The 18,649-nt window shown below is 43.1% G+C and overlaps 1 protein-coding gene across 1 annotated transcript in view; it reads left to right on the top strand.

Moving 5' to 3' along the window:
• LOC124802517 (excitatory amino acid transporter 2) overlaps positions 1-18,649 on the top strand; it is a 294,422-nt gene that overhangs the window by 165,764 nt on the left and 110,009 nt on the right. The gene's annotated exons all lie outside the window — the stretch shown is intronic.

Genomic DNA, 18,649 nt, shown 5'->3' with positions numbered 1-18,649 from the left:
AACATTTACGAAAAACTTACGATTTCTAAACTGTTATGGCTATGCCTGAGATTAATAATTCATGTGAAAGGTTGTGTGTGTGTGTGTGTGTGTGTGTGTGTGTGTGTGATTTTACATTATGTTTCACAAACGGTAAAGGAAAGCAGGCAGCCTAAAAACGTAATACAGCAGGAAAACCACACCATGTGATACGAAGGTATGAATACACAATTTTATGTTCAAAAAACCTGTAATTACGATTTAGAAACTAATATTTACATGTATCTAAACCGTAAAGAACAGTCCTTATGTTTAACAGCCATAATAATAAAAAAACCACTGATGATGCTGCAACTGCAGTGAAACATGTCTGGGACAAAAAAAAATGTGTTTTGCTAAAGGCAGACCCCATTCAAAAACATATGTTAATGTCCAGAAAATATTTCCTAACGCTTAACTTTACATTAAGTATTCAAAAAAATCTGTTTTTAGAAATGTTTTTCTTACTGTGGCCAGTTTACATGTTTGATCCTCTTAACCACTCTCATCGTTAGTTATTTTGCTGCTCAAACAGTAAATCTATTCTACTGCTTTCCCTAATCTTATTCCCTCAGCATCTCCTGATTTAATTCTACTACACTCCATTACCCTTACTTTTACTGATGTTCATCCTTTAACCTCCTTTCAAGACCGAATGCATTTTGCCCAACAACTCATCCAAGCCTCTTGCTGTCTCTTGCAGAATTATCATCATTGTACAAAATTCAAACTGATCTTTACTGAGGTCAGCTTCCACCAGTTTTTTGATTCTCCTGTAAATAGATTGTGTCAATATTAAATAACCATGACTTGCTAAACTGATGGTTCGATGGTTTTCATATCTGTCAGCACCTGCCTTCTTTGGAATTATTATATTCTTCTAAAGCTTGAGAGTATTTCGGCTGTCTTTTATCTTGCACAGCAGGTGGGATGGTTTTGTCGTGGCTCTCTCCCCCAAGGATTTCAATAATTTTGGGAGAACGTTTATTCCAAGCACCTTGTTTCCATAAGTCTCTCATGCTAGGTCAAATTCTTCTGGCAGTATCATGACTCCCATTTCATCTTCGTGTAATTCTCTTTCTATAACACCGTCCTGAAGATCGCCCGATACAGACCCTGTACATATTCCTTCTACCTTTGAGCTTTACCTTCTTTTCTTAACACTGGCTTTTCATCGTACCTCTTTATCTTCGTACAGCTGCTTTTCTTTTCTCTAAAGGTTGTTTTAATTTTCCTATAGGCGGTATCTATCTTTCCCTGCTTACGCATGCTTCTACAGCCTTGAATGTGTCCTCTAGCTGTTACTGTTTAGTCATTTTGCACTTCATCAATTTCTTTACAGACGCCTATATTCCCTTTCACCTGTTTCATTTTTATGCAAGCTGCGGAAAAACAATCCGACCAAAAGTGTAGGGCAGAAAGACAGCATCAGGCGAAGGAGAAGTATACACATTACATGAACATAATTGAAATCTGACATATCGATGTGTTCACTCGAAATGAAAAGTAAATTTAAAGAAAATGTATACGTAAACAAAATGATTGGGATAACTGATCGCCACGACGAGAACAAGAAAAACTTTAAGTATCACTTACATGTGTATCGCCCTTAGCTGATATACCATACACCACTTCTTTAGAAACGAAAACCATCATATGTCCATGTTTAATGTTAAAATATGTCCTAAAGTGGTCAGTGAAAAATGAATATGCTCTTGTACACAGACTTACAACCATTTGTTTGCATAAGAGTGTCGTAGCAATTGTTCAAACTGATTACCGTTTTCACACTGGCATAGAACATAACGGCGATGCAGCGATTAGCATATTCTCTGAAATAAACAAGCAGTAGTCTGAATCACTACTTCTGATGCCGTATTAGGAGCCACCAAGTCCTGTTCATCCTCAACTGCTGTTTCATACACGTTATCTTCCATGGTACACCAGAGGGAAAAAAATCCAGCGGTGTCAAGTCTGGCGAACGTGAGGTCCACCGCGTCCGATCCATCCATCAACAAATGTCCTGTCTATGTGATCTCGGATAGCAGGTGCAAAATGTAGACTTGCGCCTTCATGCTGCAACCAAAGGATGTGCGTAACTCCAAGCGGTGCATCCCCCACGAGCGCAGGCAATATTTGCAGAAACGTATGGTATGTGTGAGCATTCAACCTTTGTGATAAGATGTAGGGGCCAGTGAGCGAGTCATTCACAATTCCCGCCCACATTTTTATGGCTAATCGCTGTTGATGACGATGGACGTACGTTGTATGAGGATTCTGTAGTGCCCAAATGTGACTGTTGTGAATTGAGAATACCTTCACGAGTAAAGCGACACTCGTCCGTAAACAACGCATGTTTATCTCCAGCCTGTATCATGCTCATTATCCTGCAAAGATCTTGTCTCTCGCTAAAGTCTTTAAAGTGAAACAAAATTATTTTCCTGAGACAGCCTGCGATGTGCATAACGTTCCTGGCAAATCCTAAGAGCCGCCCTCGCATTGCTATGAGCAGCGCCAAAGGCCGAGTGCATGTTACTTAAGTCGTTCCATATGGGACCTTATTCCGTGGAGCTATTTTACAGTACTTACACACTCGTTGGTAACTACTCTAGTCGGACCACCATATCTACTGAATACGATGGAAGGGTAATTAAAACTAAAACTCCTCATTGCATGTCCGTCCCACGCAGCGACAGTGAGTGTAGTTCGTTTACATCTGGCAAACACAACAGACTTTCGAACTTGAAGACTACTTAAATTCTTTTGTTTTATCAATTAAATTCATTATCTTCTGTGTTTTCTAATGATTTCTGCTAGGCTTTACCTTTTTACTTATTTCATCCTCCGATTCCTTCGCTGTTACAACTCTCGAAGCTACGCATTCGTCTTCTATTGTGCTTCTTTTTTCCCGTTTCAGTCCAACGTTGGCTACTGCTCCATCTGCAACACTTAACCACCTCTGGTTCCATCAATTTATCCAGCTTCCATCTCCTTAATTTGCAAGTTATTCGGATTTAATAAGCAGTTTATAACCAATAAATTATTATCAGAGACCACATCTACCCTTGGAATTGTTTAAAATCTGAATTTGAAACCTCTGTATTAGCACTATACACGATGATTCCGTGGTGATTACACAAACTTTCAGGGATGATCGAGAAGAGTAAATGTATCAGTCTGAGGTTAAGGACCTTGGTTCGGAAACAACAGAGTCGAAAGATTTAAGCGGAAATCGTTTTGATTCATCTGAAAGAGGAATATATGTATCCGTAGTGCTATTGCTATGATTTTATGGCTGACAACTTTCAGATGTGGCAGTATGGACAAAAACAATAGGTGATGGTCTAGTAGGTTCAAATGGCTCTGAGAACATCTATGGTCATCAGTCCTCTAGAACTTAGAACTACTTAAACCTAACTAACCTAAGGACATCACACAACACCCAGTCATCACGGGGCAGAGAAAATCCCTGACCCCGCGCGTGCCTTAAGAGCTATTAGCACTTGTTCACCTTCGATACTGGAAACACATTACTTCTACTGAACAAGTGTCCATAGCCCTGAAGGTATGCATTCTAGAGTCCATTTTTACTAGACAATTTTTATTGTTTTGGTCCGTTCTACCATCTATGAAAGTTGCGTATCGTACAATCTTAGCAGCAATAGTACCGTAACATGTATTCTACTATAAGAGGTATCAAAAACATTTTCGCTTATAGCCTTTGACTCTGCCGTTTCCGGACCAGGGTCCCTTACCTGAAATTGATACATTTACCCTTCTCGATCATTCCTGAAAGTTTGTAACGTCATCACGGAATCGCACTGTATTAATCAATATGAAAACTCCAGTGCTTTCCGGTTTCTTCCATGCTTATAGTTTTCTGTCATAATTCCTAACCAGTTGTCAGTGATGATTAAATTACGCATTAACGACTCGATACACGTCACAGAGTGACAGCCCATACGGCGCACGCGTAGCACGAGACTAGTTCTCTCCAAAGCATCTCCGCTTCGCGCACTAATCTACATCTACGTGATTACCCTGTTCCTCACAATAAAATGCCTGGCGTAGGGTTCAATGAACCACCTTCAATCTGTCTCTCTACCGTTCCACTCTCGAACGGCGCGAGGGCAAAACGAGCGCTTACATTTTCCTGTGCGAGTCCTGATTTCTCTTATTTTATCGTGATGATCGTTTCTCCCTACGAAAGTGGGAGCGAATAAAATGTTTTGGCAATCGGAGGAGAAAATTGGTGATTGGATTTTCATGAGAAGATCCCGTCGCCACGAAAAACGTCTTTGTTTTAATGATTGCCACTCCAGTTCACTCATCATGTCTGTGGCACTCTCTCCCCTACTTCGCGAAAATACAAAACGAGTTGCCCTTCTTTGTACTTTCTCGATGTCATCCGTCAGTACCATGTGATGCGGATCCCACACCACACAGCAATTTTCCAGAATAGGGCGGACAAGCGTGGTGTAAGCAGTCTCTGTAGCAGACCTGTTACACCTTCTAAGTGTTCTGCCAATGAATGTCAGTCTTTGGTTGACTCTACCCACAACATTATCTATGCAATCGTTCCAATTTATGATATTTGTAATTGCAATCCCTAAGTATTTAGTTCAATTTACAGCCTTCAGATTTGTGTGACTTATCGCGTAATCGAAATTTAGCGGATTTCTTTTAGTACTCATGTGAATAACTTCACACTTTTCTTTATTCAGGGTCAACTGCCAGTTTTCACACCATACAGATATCTTATCTAAATCATTTTGCAATTCGTTTTGGTCATCTGATGACTTTACAAGACGGTAAATGACAGCAACGTCGGCAAACAATCTAAGACGGCTACTCAGATTGTCTCCTATGTCGTTAATATAGATCAGGAACAATAGAGGGCCCATAACACTTCCTTGGGGGGGCGCCGGATATTATTTCTGTTTTACTCGATGACTTTGTGTCTGTTACTACGAACTGTGACCTTTCTGACAGAAAATCACGAATCCAGTCGCACAACTGAGGCGATATTCCATAGGCACGCAGTTTGGTTAGAAGACGCTTGTGGGAACGATGTCGAAAGTCTTCTGGAAATCTAAAAATATGCAATCAATTTGACGTCTCCTGTCGATAGCACTCATTACTTCATGAGTATAAAAGGCTAGTTGCGTTTCGTAAGAACGATATTTTCTGAATCCGTGCTGACTACGTGTCAATATATCGTTTTCTTCGAGGTACTTCATAATGTTCGAATACAGTATATGTTCCAGAACTCTACTGCAAATCGACATTAGTAATATGGGCGTGTAATTTAACGGATTACTCCTACTTCCCTTTTTGGGTATTGGTGTGACTGAGCAGTTCTCCAGTCTTTAGGTATGGGTCTTCCTGCGAGCGGTTGTATATTATTGCTAAATATGGAGCTATTGTATCAGCATACTCTGAGAGGAACCTGACTGGTATACAATCTGGACCGGAAGCCTTGCTTTTATTAAGTGATTTAGGCTGCTTTGCGATACCGACGATATCTATTTCTATGTTTCTTGATTGGAATTCAGGAATATTTACTTCACTAGAGAGTGGTCAGTATTATATCTTAATGAGGAAACTGCAAGAAGCGAGTAAAGATACGAGGAACTTGAGGAAGTAAATTTGTTTCCCAAAGTAATATTTGTACGTATTTACTCGTCCTCTTCATCTTCTTTGTACAGATCTACAATTTCATCTACTACAAAGTCATAATATTGTGTTTCATATATAAACTCAACACAGGGCCGGTGTAAGGCACAAGCAACACAAGCCGTCGCTTGAGGCGCCAAGCTGAAAGTGGCGCCATGTGCGCTGCAGTGTAAGATTTCTACACAGGACGTATCACAGTTAGAAGCGGCGCTTAGCGCTCCAAGCTGAGAGGGGATCCCAAAAACTGACACGAGTGAAGGTGTGAGAGGAAAAAGGATGGAAGGGGAGGCCGCCAAAGGATAAGTCGCTTGTGTGGAAGAATGTTCTCGAACAGGCCCCGACTGTGTGTGCCGAGAGAGATGAACCGTAGTTTAAATACAGTTCATTCAGAAAGGGGAGGAGATCATGGGGTCACGATTTCCCAACACACTCAGAAATTAATTTCGAAACTTCAGTTTCTAATTTTGGCAGTGAACTTGCGAAGAATAAAGTAGCATGACAAATAATTATGTAACATTTTTTGTTGTTCTGATATGACACAGTATTTTATTTCTTTTCCTGCTAGCAGAGCCAAATTTTGTGTCAGTTTCTACTTACGAACTCTTTGTATGCCGATCCGATTTTTGCCTCTACTGTATGTACGAGTACCTCCGTTTGTAAGGACATGTCCGACTTGCGTGATTTGCCCTGCTTAATATCGTGTACCTTGAAATGAAGAGTTTTAGCTTCCCAGACGGGGAGGTGAGCCAAACCCTGATCGAATTCACGCGCGTGAAATCGACCGTTGGTCTTGCATCCCTCCACACCCGGTTCAGACGCAGATCTACGGAGGATGGGGAGGGGATCATGGGGTCATGATACCACCCCACCCCACCCCCTCCCCACCCACCAAAAAAATAATTTCGAAACACCAGTTTCCAAATTTGACAGAGAACTTTCGGAAAATAAGTACGAGGGTAATCCCAAAAGTAAGGCCTCCTATTTTTTGTATATACATAGACCTGTTTATTTCTAAAATGGTTTACATCAGTTTACAGCTTGAACATTTAGCTATTTATCGAAATAATCACCATTTCTGTCGATGCATTTTTGTAGACGCTGTGGCAGTTTTTGTACGCCCATGTCCTACCAGCTCGCCGCCATGCTGTTCAGAAAATCATGAATCTCTTCTTTCACCTTGTCGTCGGAGCTGAATCGCTTTCCGGTCAAATGTTCTTTTAACCTAGGGAGCAGGTGAAAGTCACTGGGCGCCAAGTCAGGACTATAGGGTGGGTGGGTGTGTTCCACTGAAACTATTGCAGGAGAGCAACGGTTTGCCGAGCGATGTTTGGGCGAGCGTTGCTATGGTGAATGCGTATGCCCTTGCTCAACATTCCTCTTCTGCGGTTCTGAATTGCCCGTTTGAGGTTTTTCAGTGTCTCTCAGTACCTGTCAGCGTTAATTATGGTCCCAGCGATTCAGCTCCATAACGAGGTGAAAGAAGAGGTTTATAACTTTCTGAACGGCATGGCGGCGAGCTGGTATGACATGGGCGTACAAAAACTGCCACAGCGTCTACAAAAATGCATCGACAGAAATGGTGACTATGTCGAAAAATAGCTAAATGTTCAAGCTGTAAACTGATTTTAACCATTGTAGAAATAAACAGGTCTATGTACTTATAAGAAAAATAGGAGACCTTACTTTTGGCATTATCCTCGTAACATGACAAACAAAAGATCTCTAGAATTGCAAGGAGCTCTAGAAATTAAAAGCTATGTTCAGCACGGGATATTTTTCATTTGGATGCTTGGGTTCATGTCCACGAGGCCAGGCTTGCAGCCCGGCCACTATCATTTCAGCCAGGTAAACGTGCACAAGTCACAGGTTGCCGGCAGCAAAGCCGACGCGCTCCGTCAGTCCACAGGCGAGACCGGAAAACCACAGGTAGCAGTGTGCAGTGTGCCGCGTCCCGGCAGAGGTCCAGACTACCAATATGGATCTGGTGTGCCCTGCGTGGTGCAATCAGCACTCTGACAACAGTATTGTTTGTTTTGTTTTCTCCTAAGTAACCTGATTATGGAGTCTAGAGGGACTAGAACCTGCGAGGTTGTTTCAGGGTTGGTGCCGGGAAACAGACGTGTTTTTAGCAGGCATGGTGATCTGCCAAAGTAGCAAGAAGTAAGTTTATCATTACACATATTTGTGTGTCAATTGTATGACCAGCTAACATATACAAGGTATCCATTTATGGTGACCGGGCCAAATATCTCACGAAATACGCATCAAACGAAAAAAACTACATTGAACGAAACTCGTCTAGCTTCAAGGGGGAAACCAGATGACGCTATGGCTGGTCCGCTAGATGGCGCTGCCTATTTTTTAAAATAGGAACCCCCATTTTTATTACATATTCGTGTAGTACGTAAAGCAATATGAATGTTTTAGTTGGACCACTTTTTTCGCTTTGTGATAGATGGCGCTGTAATAGTCACAAACGTATAAGTACGTCGTATCACGTAACATTCCGCCAGTGCGGACGGTATTTGCTTCGTGATACATTACCCGTGTTAAAATGGACACTTTACCAATTGCCGAAATGGTCGATATCGTGTTAATGTATGGCTATTGTGATCAAAATGCCCAACGGGCCTGTGCTATGTATGCTGCTCGGTATCCTGGACGACATCATCCAAGTGTCCGGACCGTTCGCCGGATAGTTACGTTATTTAAGGAAACAAGAAGTGTTCAGTCACATGTGAAACGTCAACCACGACCTGCAACAAATGATGATGCCCAAGTAGGTGTTCTAGCTGCTGTCGCGGCTAATCCGCACATCAGTAGCAGACAAATTGCGCGAGAATCTCAAAAACGTCGGTGTTGAGAATGTTACATCAACATCGATTGCACCCGTACCATATTTCTATGCACCATGAATTGCATGGCGACGATTTTGAACGTAGTGTACAGTTCTGCCACTGGGCACAAGAGAAATTGCGGGACAATGACAGATTTTTTGCACGCGTTCTATTTAGCGACGAAGCGTCATTCACCAACAGCGGTAACGTAAACCGGCATAATATGCACTATTGGGCAACGGGAAATCCACGATGACTGCGGCAAGTGGAACATCAGCGACCTTGGCGAGTTAATGTGTGGTGCGGCATTATGGGAGGAAGGATAATTGGCCCCCATTTTATCGATGGCAATCTAAATGTTGCAATGTATGCTGATTTCCTACGTAATGTTCTACCGATGTTACTACAAGAGGTCTCGCTGCATGACAGAATTGCGATATACTTCCAACATAATGGATGTCCGGCACATAGCTCGTGTGCGGCTGAAGCGGTACTGAATAGCATATTTCATGACCGGTGGATTGGTCGTCGAAGCACCGTACCATGGCCCGCACGTTCACCGGATCTTACGTCCCCGGATTTCTTTCTGTGGGGAAAGTTGAAGGATATTTGCTATCGTGATCCACCGACAGCGCCTGACAACATGCGTCAGCGCATTGTCAATGCATTTGCGAACATTACGGAAGGCGAACTACTCGCCGTTGAGAGGAATGTCGTTACAGGTATTGCCAAATGCATTGTGGTGACGGACATTATTTTGAGCATTTATTGCATTAATATGGTATTTACACGTAATCACTCTGTAACAGCAACCGTTCTCAGAAATGTTGAGTTCACAAAGGTACATGTATCACACTGGAACAACCGAAATAAAATGATGAAACGTACCTACGTTCTGTATTTTAATTTAAAAAACTTGTCTGTTACCAACTGTTCGTCTAAAATTGTGAGCCATATGTTTGTGACTATTACAGCGTCATCTATCACAAAGCTAAAAAAGTGGTCCAACTAAAACATTCATATTTCTTTACGTACTACACGAATATGTAATAAAAATGGGGGTTCCTATTTTTAAAAAACGCAGTTCATATCCGTTTACCTACGGCAGCGCCATCTAGCAGGCCAACCATAGAGCCATCTGTTTTCCCCCTTGAAGCTAGACGAGTTTATTTCTTTGTAGTTTTTCGGTTTGACGCTTATTTCGTGAGATATTTGGCCCGGTCACGATCGATGGACCACCCTGTATACAGGGTGATTCAGCTGCCTCTGCCTACTGGTCTTACGCAACCTGAACATCTTCAAAAACCATGCGCGTGATATTCACATCCCCTCACTCGCTACGCACAAACTCTAAATCCCACAAAAAAATGAAGACAACATTTTTGTTGGAAGCTAAATGTAGTTAAATTTTGTACTGGCGTACATATTCGCTAGAGGCCACGGTTTTCAAGTTATTCAAGAAAACCGCGTTTGAGGGTGACTTTTGTACGTTTTTCTTGAATAATTCCAAAGCTATTATCTCTAGCGAAAATTTACACCAAAGCAAAATTTAAGTACATTTTCTACATAAAGGTCCCGTTCATTTTTTCTGTACTACTTTCAGTTTGAATGTAGTGAGCGGAAGAATATGAAAATGCGCTCGTTGTATTTGAACGCTTTGGGAATTGCATAAAGCCATGGGTAGGAGCAGCTGAATCAAGGGTTACACCTGGTGCCAAATCCTTTCTCTATAATTCCATCTTGCTACACATGGGCTTCCCGTTATCAGGAGGCGAGAGCCACGAGGCTTCTTTTTCTAACCGATATAAAGTACACAGCCTGTGGTGCCTAGCTCAGCGACAAGGACAACTGTTGGGAATTGTTATATGGACTGCTGAATGAAGGCCACTTGGCCTAACTACTCACTCAGTACCCATTTGGCCTAATTATACGAGGCTGTGGTGAAAAGTGATGCCTCAGAATTTCTTATGTGAAAACTCTTAAAGACTTTTAAACAAAACAAACTTTGTCAACATTAACAAGTTTGTTTGTGTGGCCATCCTCCGCAGCAAGCATATAAATACTTGTTTTGTAAATAAAACTGCCTTTTCCCGCTGCTAGTTTCTTTATTTATCCCATACGCGTTTCGCCTTTCCCTTTTATAAGGCATTATCAGTGGGATCTATAACGATACAGTTTTGTTAGTTATAGTTTACCAAACAGTTCACTTCGCGATTTTTTGTAAAAAAAAGTAATTACTTACGATTTGCTGATCTGCGTTTCCTCACATCTGGTCTGGAGGTCGCACTAAGACTTTTATCACTGCCATATAATCATACCATACCAAAGAAGATGAAACTCATAATGGAGTCGAAATATTTACGCTGTGAAAAGCAGTGTACGACGAAATAGTTGTATCGAGTGACAAAAAAACTATAGTCCACCACAAAAACGAGTGAGAAACGTTGCGAACAGTGTGTGGAAGGCGAGAACACAAAGATGTGATTATATGGCAGTGATAAAAGTGGTAGCTCGACCCCCGGACCAGATGCGAGAAAACGCAGATCAGCAAATCGTAAGTAATTACTTGTTTTTACAAAAAATCGCGAAGTAAACTGTTTGGTAATCTATAACTAACAAAACCGTATCGTTATAGATCCCACTGACGATGCCCTAGAACAGAAGGCGAAACGCGTATGGGATAAATAAAGTAACTAGCAGCAGGAAAAGGGAGTTTTATGTACAAAACAAGTATTTGTCAACATTCTAGACATTTATTTTTCACATCTACATATTTATTTCTCAACATAGTCACGCTGGCGACGAACATATTTCTCCCAACGAAAATAACAATTTGTCGATACCGTCACTGTAGAATGTCTGACTTGGTTGACGAGGCCACAGCCTCACGTTCGCTGGCACCGCTACATCGCTATCAAAGTGAAGTCGTCGAAGGTGTTCTCTAAGTTTTGGAAACAGATGAAAATTGGATGGGGCCAAGTCTGGACGCTACGGAGGATGATCGATGTCAGGTGTCGGATTGGCGCAGATGCTGCAGCGCTCGTGTGTGGTCAGGTAACGCCAAGCAGAAGGAGAGGGCGCGCTGTGTGTGGACGAACTCGTCGAATTCGAAACTCGGTTACAGCACGCTATTTGTCATATGTCAACAGAGAGACATTATACATAGCCGTATTACATGCTACAATTCGGAGCGCTGTAGCAGCAGAGGGCTGCAAATATTTACACGTGAAGAATAAAAGTGTAGAATGTTAATAATGTTTGTTTTTATTTAAAAATCTTTAAATATTTTCACATAAAAAATCTGAGACCTCAGTTTCAAGCCTGCCCTCGGAATATCACTGGCCCCTTGGCCTAACTCGCAGGAGACAAGTACTAGTGGCTGCTTGTTCCTACTAGTAAATGAAATCCTCTTCACTTCTGAGACAAAGACAGTCTGTGTTCAACGAAACGTATAAGACACTTGTAAAATTGCTACTAGTTTATAAGTTGTCGTTACATCGCGAGGAAGAGTAACGTCTTCTCGTTGATGAGCTACTATTGCTCCATCAGTAGTAGCTGCCGTCGTCAACGTTGCTGGCGCCTTCACCATTGCTCTGCTTACTCCGTTACTGCTGACAATTCACTGACTCGACGACTGTTCAACGAAACGTATAAGACACTTGCACGTTTCGTAAGCGACTTCTTCCACTCGCACCTGCATCAGCTGAAGAAGAGCCAAAATAAGCGACATGCGTCTCGGCTTATCCGTAGATAATCAACCGTTTCTGAGAAAATGATACCCAGTTTTCGAAGTAGTTTATATGCCCTCTAGCGTGCAGTAAGTTTAATTGAAGTGCTGGCGCAGTAGGTACCGTCATGACTTCACACTTTTGGGTGTCACGTTCGAAACCCGGTTATTGTGGTTTTTTTTCTTTAATTGATCTGTAGGCGACTACTACATTAATGTTTTTTAGTGCATGTTGAAACAACGTTTCCCTCATTCATCTTCGAATTGTCTGTCAGGTGAATGAATTAAAAACATAAATAAATGAGAATATTATTTGAAATTGTTTTCCTTGAATTTCTTGTAGTGTATCTTGATTCACAATCAATTGAAAGGGCCATTTTTCGGAAAACTGATCCGTTATGCGAGGTTTGCTGCGAATTATTACCAACGCGTGTAAGCTTCAGCAATGCTAAAGATGTTTCTTTTCCGATTGTGGTAGTTATGAAGAAATGTCAGCGTGGCAAATATCTCTTCCCCCGATGCTCATAGCGTTCGGAATTTCTATGTATGTTTCCAATGTTTCTACGATCGGTATCATCCAAGGGAATGTACCAAAGCTGCCTGAAGAATAAACATAAGACTAAAAAACAAGTATTAATGTAAGAATTGATATGAGAATGAAATATAAGAACATGAGAGTGAGTACACCTGACGCTTAGTGTGAAACCCAGATGTAATCTTACAATTAATATAACGTCCTTGCATCCCCTAACTGGATATAAATATTCGTGTAGTAATCTGCTGTGAACCGGGTAGATAAACGAAAAAAAGAAATTAGAACAGTAATCGGATTTAGGACACGGGGCGCAATAGTGCTAACCTGCGACGCTACTCGCGCGCGTGTGTGTGTGTGTGTGTGTGTGTGTGTGTGTGTGTGTGAGGGGGCCTATGAGGGACAGTATCACTAGTGTGACCACCACCTCCTCCTCCTCCTCGCCCCCCCCCCCTTCCCCGCCACTAGTACATAAATCATTGTGTGATTCATTCTCACCTACTGCAGCTCACAGCATACTGTAAGGTTTAAGCAAACAGTTAAAACATCAAAATGTACAGAACAAACTTAAACGATTCACAGATGGCTCACACGGCTTCCGTCCCTTGGGTTAACTGGCAACTTCGGTGACGCGAGGGAATCGGGGCACAATGTAAGATAAAATAAGCTAACTGGTCAAAACTACCGGTACACCTATTAGTGGACATTAATTGGAGTGTGTGCATCCTCCGCCTTTATGATGGCTAGAACTCTGCTGGGGACACTTTCAGTGTCGTGCCTGAATGTCTGTGGCAGAATGGTCGTCCATTCTTGCTTAAGAGTCGAAACCAGTGAAGGTAGTGATGTAGGAGGCTGAGGTGTGGAGCGAAGTCACCGTTCTAACTCATACCAAAGGTGACCCATTGGGTCAAGTCGTGACTGTGGGCAGGCCATTCCATAAATCATTGCCTCACAAATGATGCTTTATGAATGGTGCATTGCCAGGTTATACAAAACATCGTCTTCTTCAAACTGTTCCTCTACCACACACGGTACACAGTAAAAAGTGTTCATGTACTTCCACATTCAGAGTCTTCATAAGGGCAAGAGGAGGACTGCATCCTAACCACGAAACCATTCTGTAAACCACTTCCTCCGTATTTCACTGTTGGCACTGCAGATGGCAGGTAACATTCTCCAAAGATTCGCTAACCCAAACCCTTCCATTGGATTGCCTTAGAGTATACCGTGAATCATCACTCCAAATAACTCGTTCCCAGTCGTACCGTATCCAGTGATGTCTCTCTTTACACCACCACCACTAGCATCAATCAGCATTCACCGCAGAAACGCTTGGGATTATAAGGAGCTGCCCAACCATTGTAGCCCATTCTTTTTTAACTCCCTAAGCACAATCATTGTTACCGCTGGTAGTACTTTGGAACTCAAGAGTGATTTCTTGCACTAATTTCGGATGATTTTTTACAACCGCTTTTCCTGATGCTCCACACTCCCTGTCTGTCAGTACATGTGATCTGCCTGGTCTTGATTTAGCTATGGTTGTTCTTTCGGCTCTAATTCAAAATTGCATAAACAAAAGATGACTTGGGCAGCTTTAGATGGGTAAGATGTCTCTGGTGGACCTGTTACACTGGTGACATCCAGTGATTAGTCCTCTTTCGAAGTCACTGAGCTGTCCTGACGGATCTGTTCTGTTGTTACAGCTTCTCTACTGACAATACATTTTATCAGATGGCGTAAAGTTGCCATTTGTGAAAATCCGTATGGCGGGATCAGCGCTGTGAAAGAATGCATGTTTTTCCTAGTTTGCCATTGAAAACCGCGTGTATTGCTATTTTGCTTAATGCATCCATATCACTGTTTTATAGCTCGAAAGTCTCCATGCAGCATCCGATGACATGTTTCAGTGAGTGATGCCCCATAACTGTTTGCCCTGGGTTCCTAGTGGGCTGTAAGCTTTTGCTTTGAGGGGTTCCTTTTCACCGTAGACACTCGGTACCTCCCGGCCGATGTCGCAACGGTGTTTCTCTTGGCAGCTGGGACATCTTCTCCTATATTTGCTCGCATATCTGCTGTCAACACGTGCCACATGTTATACCTCCAGTCTGGCTAACAGCCAATTCTCATCCTCGTGTCACCACATTGGCCGCGATTTCAGAAGCTGGTGCTTTCCGTGACTCGTTAACATGCGTCCACTGTGACAAGTACGGTACTTAAACTGGAGTTCACTCTCAAACTGAAATCCACTTTTCATATTGAGTATTTTATGCCATGACAATTAATTTCACCTATTGCCTAATTAAAATTCTTTATTCAATTTCGAAACAATGGGATAGAGAGTGGAGGAAGAAGAAGATGGACAGAGAGTGGAGGAAGGAAGGTATAATGCACAGAGTGTGGGGGAGTGGAAGGTGATAGGCAGAGTGTTTGGGGGGGAGTGGGGGGTGATAGGAAGAGTGTGTATGGGGGGTGACGGGCAGAGTGTGTGTGTGTGTGTGTGGGGGGGGGGGGTTGACGGCCAGTGTGTGTGTGTGTGTGTGGGGGGGGGGGGCGTGACTGGCAGTGTGTGTGCGCGTGGGCAGGGTGACGGGCAGGGAGAGAGAGAGAGAGAGAGAGAGTGTGTGTGTGTGTGTGTGTGTGTGTGTGTGTGTGTGTGTGTGTGTGTGTGTGTGTGTGTGTGTGTGTCGGGCGGGGGGGGGGGGGGGGGGGTGACGGGGAGTGTGTGAGTGTGTGTGTGTGTGTGTGTGTGTGTGTGTGTGTGTGTGTGTGTGTGTGTGTGTGTGTCGGGGGGGGATGATGGGCAGTGTGTGTGTGTGTGGGGGGGGGGGGGGGGCATTATGGGCAGAGTGTATGTGGAAGGGGGGTGACGGGCAGAGTGTATGTGGTGGGGGTGGGGGTGGGGTCACGGGCAGTGTGTGTGTGTGTGTGTGTGTGTGTGTGTGTGTGTGTGTGTGTGTGTGTGTGAGGGGGGGGGGTGATGGACAGTGTGTGGGGGGGGGGGGGGGGGGTGAGGGGGTGATGGGCAGAGTGTATGTGGAGAGGGGGGTGACGGGTAGAGTGTATGGGGGGGGGGGGTGTTGACCGTCAGAGTGTGTGGGAAGGAGGGGATAGACTAATAGGAGGTAGGAAAAAATAAATGCCCAGGCAACGCATGGTTCTCAGCTAGTCTCACTCTTAGCAGAAAACCACCTTGTATAGTAGTAGCATCTCATCTAGAGGTGCAAATGGTGTCTTGGCATTGTCATTACATCGGAAACCATTTACCGTCTCTATTGCTACACTAATGATACCTCTGAAATTTTCGGTGGATCATTGCCTGCACCTGTATGTATCTTAGTTCCACCCCCTTGTTTTGTAGCACTCTTCCCATAATGTTGCTGTTTTGGTCTTACCTGTTGGAACTTCCTCAGTCTTAATCTGCAGCTACATCTACACTCCACAAGTCACTTTATGGTGTGGCGGTGGGGAATTCTGGTGCCACTATAAATTCGCCTGTAACCTCCCAGTCTCATTTGTGTATAGTGCATGGGAAATCTAAATACGCACTCTAATTTATCTGATTTACTAATCGTGGTCATTTTGCAAGAAGTACGTTGGTCATTTTGCGAGAAGTACGTCCTCAGTTGTATGTGTGAGGATGTAACTTGTTGCTCTGTATAGTACCCAACAAGGATTCAAATTCCCCGTCCAGCCCGAGTATCGATGTGGAGAACAGACTGGAGACACTCGGGCTACATACTCTACACGCAGCTTGCTCCTGCACAAGGCACCACTGCAACAAAGCACGTAATGTGGAGTCGTCTACTGACGCGAGACTGCATCTGAATACCACGGCCTGACACGTGCTAGTGAGTATCTCGCTGGTGTTTAAAACTTTATTACACGCCACTGTACGGTACAGTTCTAACATACCCTGTGCTACGTTTGTGATGTAGATTACTCCCTTGACTACTGTATACACTTAATACGACTTTTCTATGCTCTAGATTCTTTTTGGTTAGCAATTCACTTCGTGATCTCTGCCATCATAGACCTCCAGAACTGCCTGGTGTTCCACTGGTCTCTGCATTACCACCAGTGAAAGTGATTATAAACAGTGTCCTACATATGCTGGATAGAATTGAGAGAACTTCTTGGAACGTATGGTCTCTGAGTTTCAGCAGTATACTTCGATGACAAAAATCATGGGGTACCTCTTAATATCGTGTCATATCTCCTCCTGCCCTGAGTAGTGCAGCAACTTGATGTGTCATGGACTCAACAAGTCGCAGGAAGTCCCTGCAGAAATACTGAGCCATGCTGCCTCCATAGCCGTCCATAATTGCGAAAGTATTGCCGGTACAGGAGTCTGTACACAAACTGATTCCTCGATTATGTCCCATAAATGTTCGATGGGATTCATATCGGGCGATGCGGATGATCACATCACTCACTTGAATTGTTCAGACTGTTCTTCAAACCAGTAGTGAACAATTGTAGCCCAGTGACATCGTTGTTTGGGAACATGAGGTGCGTGAACGTCAGTGGTCTCCAAGTAGCCTAATATAACAATTTGCAGCCAATAATCGGTTCGGTTGGATCAGAGGACCCAGTACATTTCATGTAAACACAGGCCACATCATGACTTCTTAAGTAATAGAACCCAGTACGTTGTCCTTGTTGGTGAGTGTTCATCGGAGGTGAGGGTATCATCTGGAGTGCCCCAGGGAAGTGTGGTAGGTCCGCTGTTGTTTTCTATCTACATAAATGATCTTTTGAATAGGGTGGATAGCAATGTGCGGCTGTTTGCTGATGATGCTGTGGTGTACGGGAAGTTGTTGTCGTTGAGTGACTGTAGGAGGATACAAGATGACTTGGACAGGATTTGTGATTGGTGTAAAGAATGGCAGCTAACTCTAAATATAGATAAATGTAAATTAATGCAGATGAATAGGAAAAAGAGTGCAGAGTCCAGTCACGGAATAATCGGTACAATATTCTTTGATGGCACGGTGACTACAGAACGGTATTTGAAGGTTTTGGAAGATGATTTCATCCCCATTACCGAAAGTGACCCTGATTTCGACAAGATGTGGTTCATGGAAGTCGTAGCTCGACTCTATTGAAGCAGGAGAATGTTTGATGTCATGGAGGGACACTTTCGGGACCGCATTCTGGCTCTGGTGTACCCACAGGCCACTGCTATGGGCATCTATTGGCCATCATATTCTCCGGATGTGAACACATGCAACTCCTTTTTGTGTGGCTATATTAAAGACAAGGTGTACAACAATAACCTCAAAATCATTGCTGAGCTGAAAACAGCCATTCAAGAGGTCATAGACAGCATCGACGTTCCGATGCTTTAGCGGATCATGTGGAATTTAGCTATTCGTCTGCGCCACATCATCGCCAATGATGGCAGGCATATCGAAAATGTCATCCGAAATCTGAATATCTGCAGTGACGTTCACATGTTGAATAAAGTGTGTGGACACCCTAGTTTGTAACTAATTTACGTTCTTTTCTTATAGCTCAATAATTGTCATCCTGTAATTTATTTATACTGAAAAACAGTAACAGTCCTATAAGACTTTCTTGGTGGACTCTTGATATTACCTTTCCAGCTGTAGATTTCGTTCCATTAAGAACAACGTGTTTAGTTGTATCTGCTAAGAAGTCCTGAATCCAGTCACAGTCTAGCTCGTAATCTCGTCTTCTGCTCACTTCCACTCCATTCGGTTCCTTTATCTACTTCTTTCCTGTCTCTGCCAAGAGTTCCTATCAAACATCTCCATTGCTCCCTAAACAATGGTTTTTCTATGGTTCTGCACAGTGAAAGATCACACCTCACTGCCGCAACTGATACCAGTGAAAATC

This window comes from Schistocerca piceifrons, chromosome 6, assembly GCF_021461385.2.
Source record: "Schistocerca piceifrons isolate TAMUIC-IGC-003096 chromosome 6, iqSchPice1.1, whole genome shotgun sequence".
Taxonomy (NCBI): domain Eukaryota; kingdom Metazoa; phylum Arthropoda; class Insecta; order Orthoptera; family Acrididae; genus Schistocerca; species Schistocerca piceifrons.
Note: the sequence above shows the minus strand (reverse complement) of the source record. Positions and strands in the feature narration are given on the sequence as shown.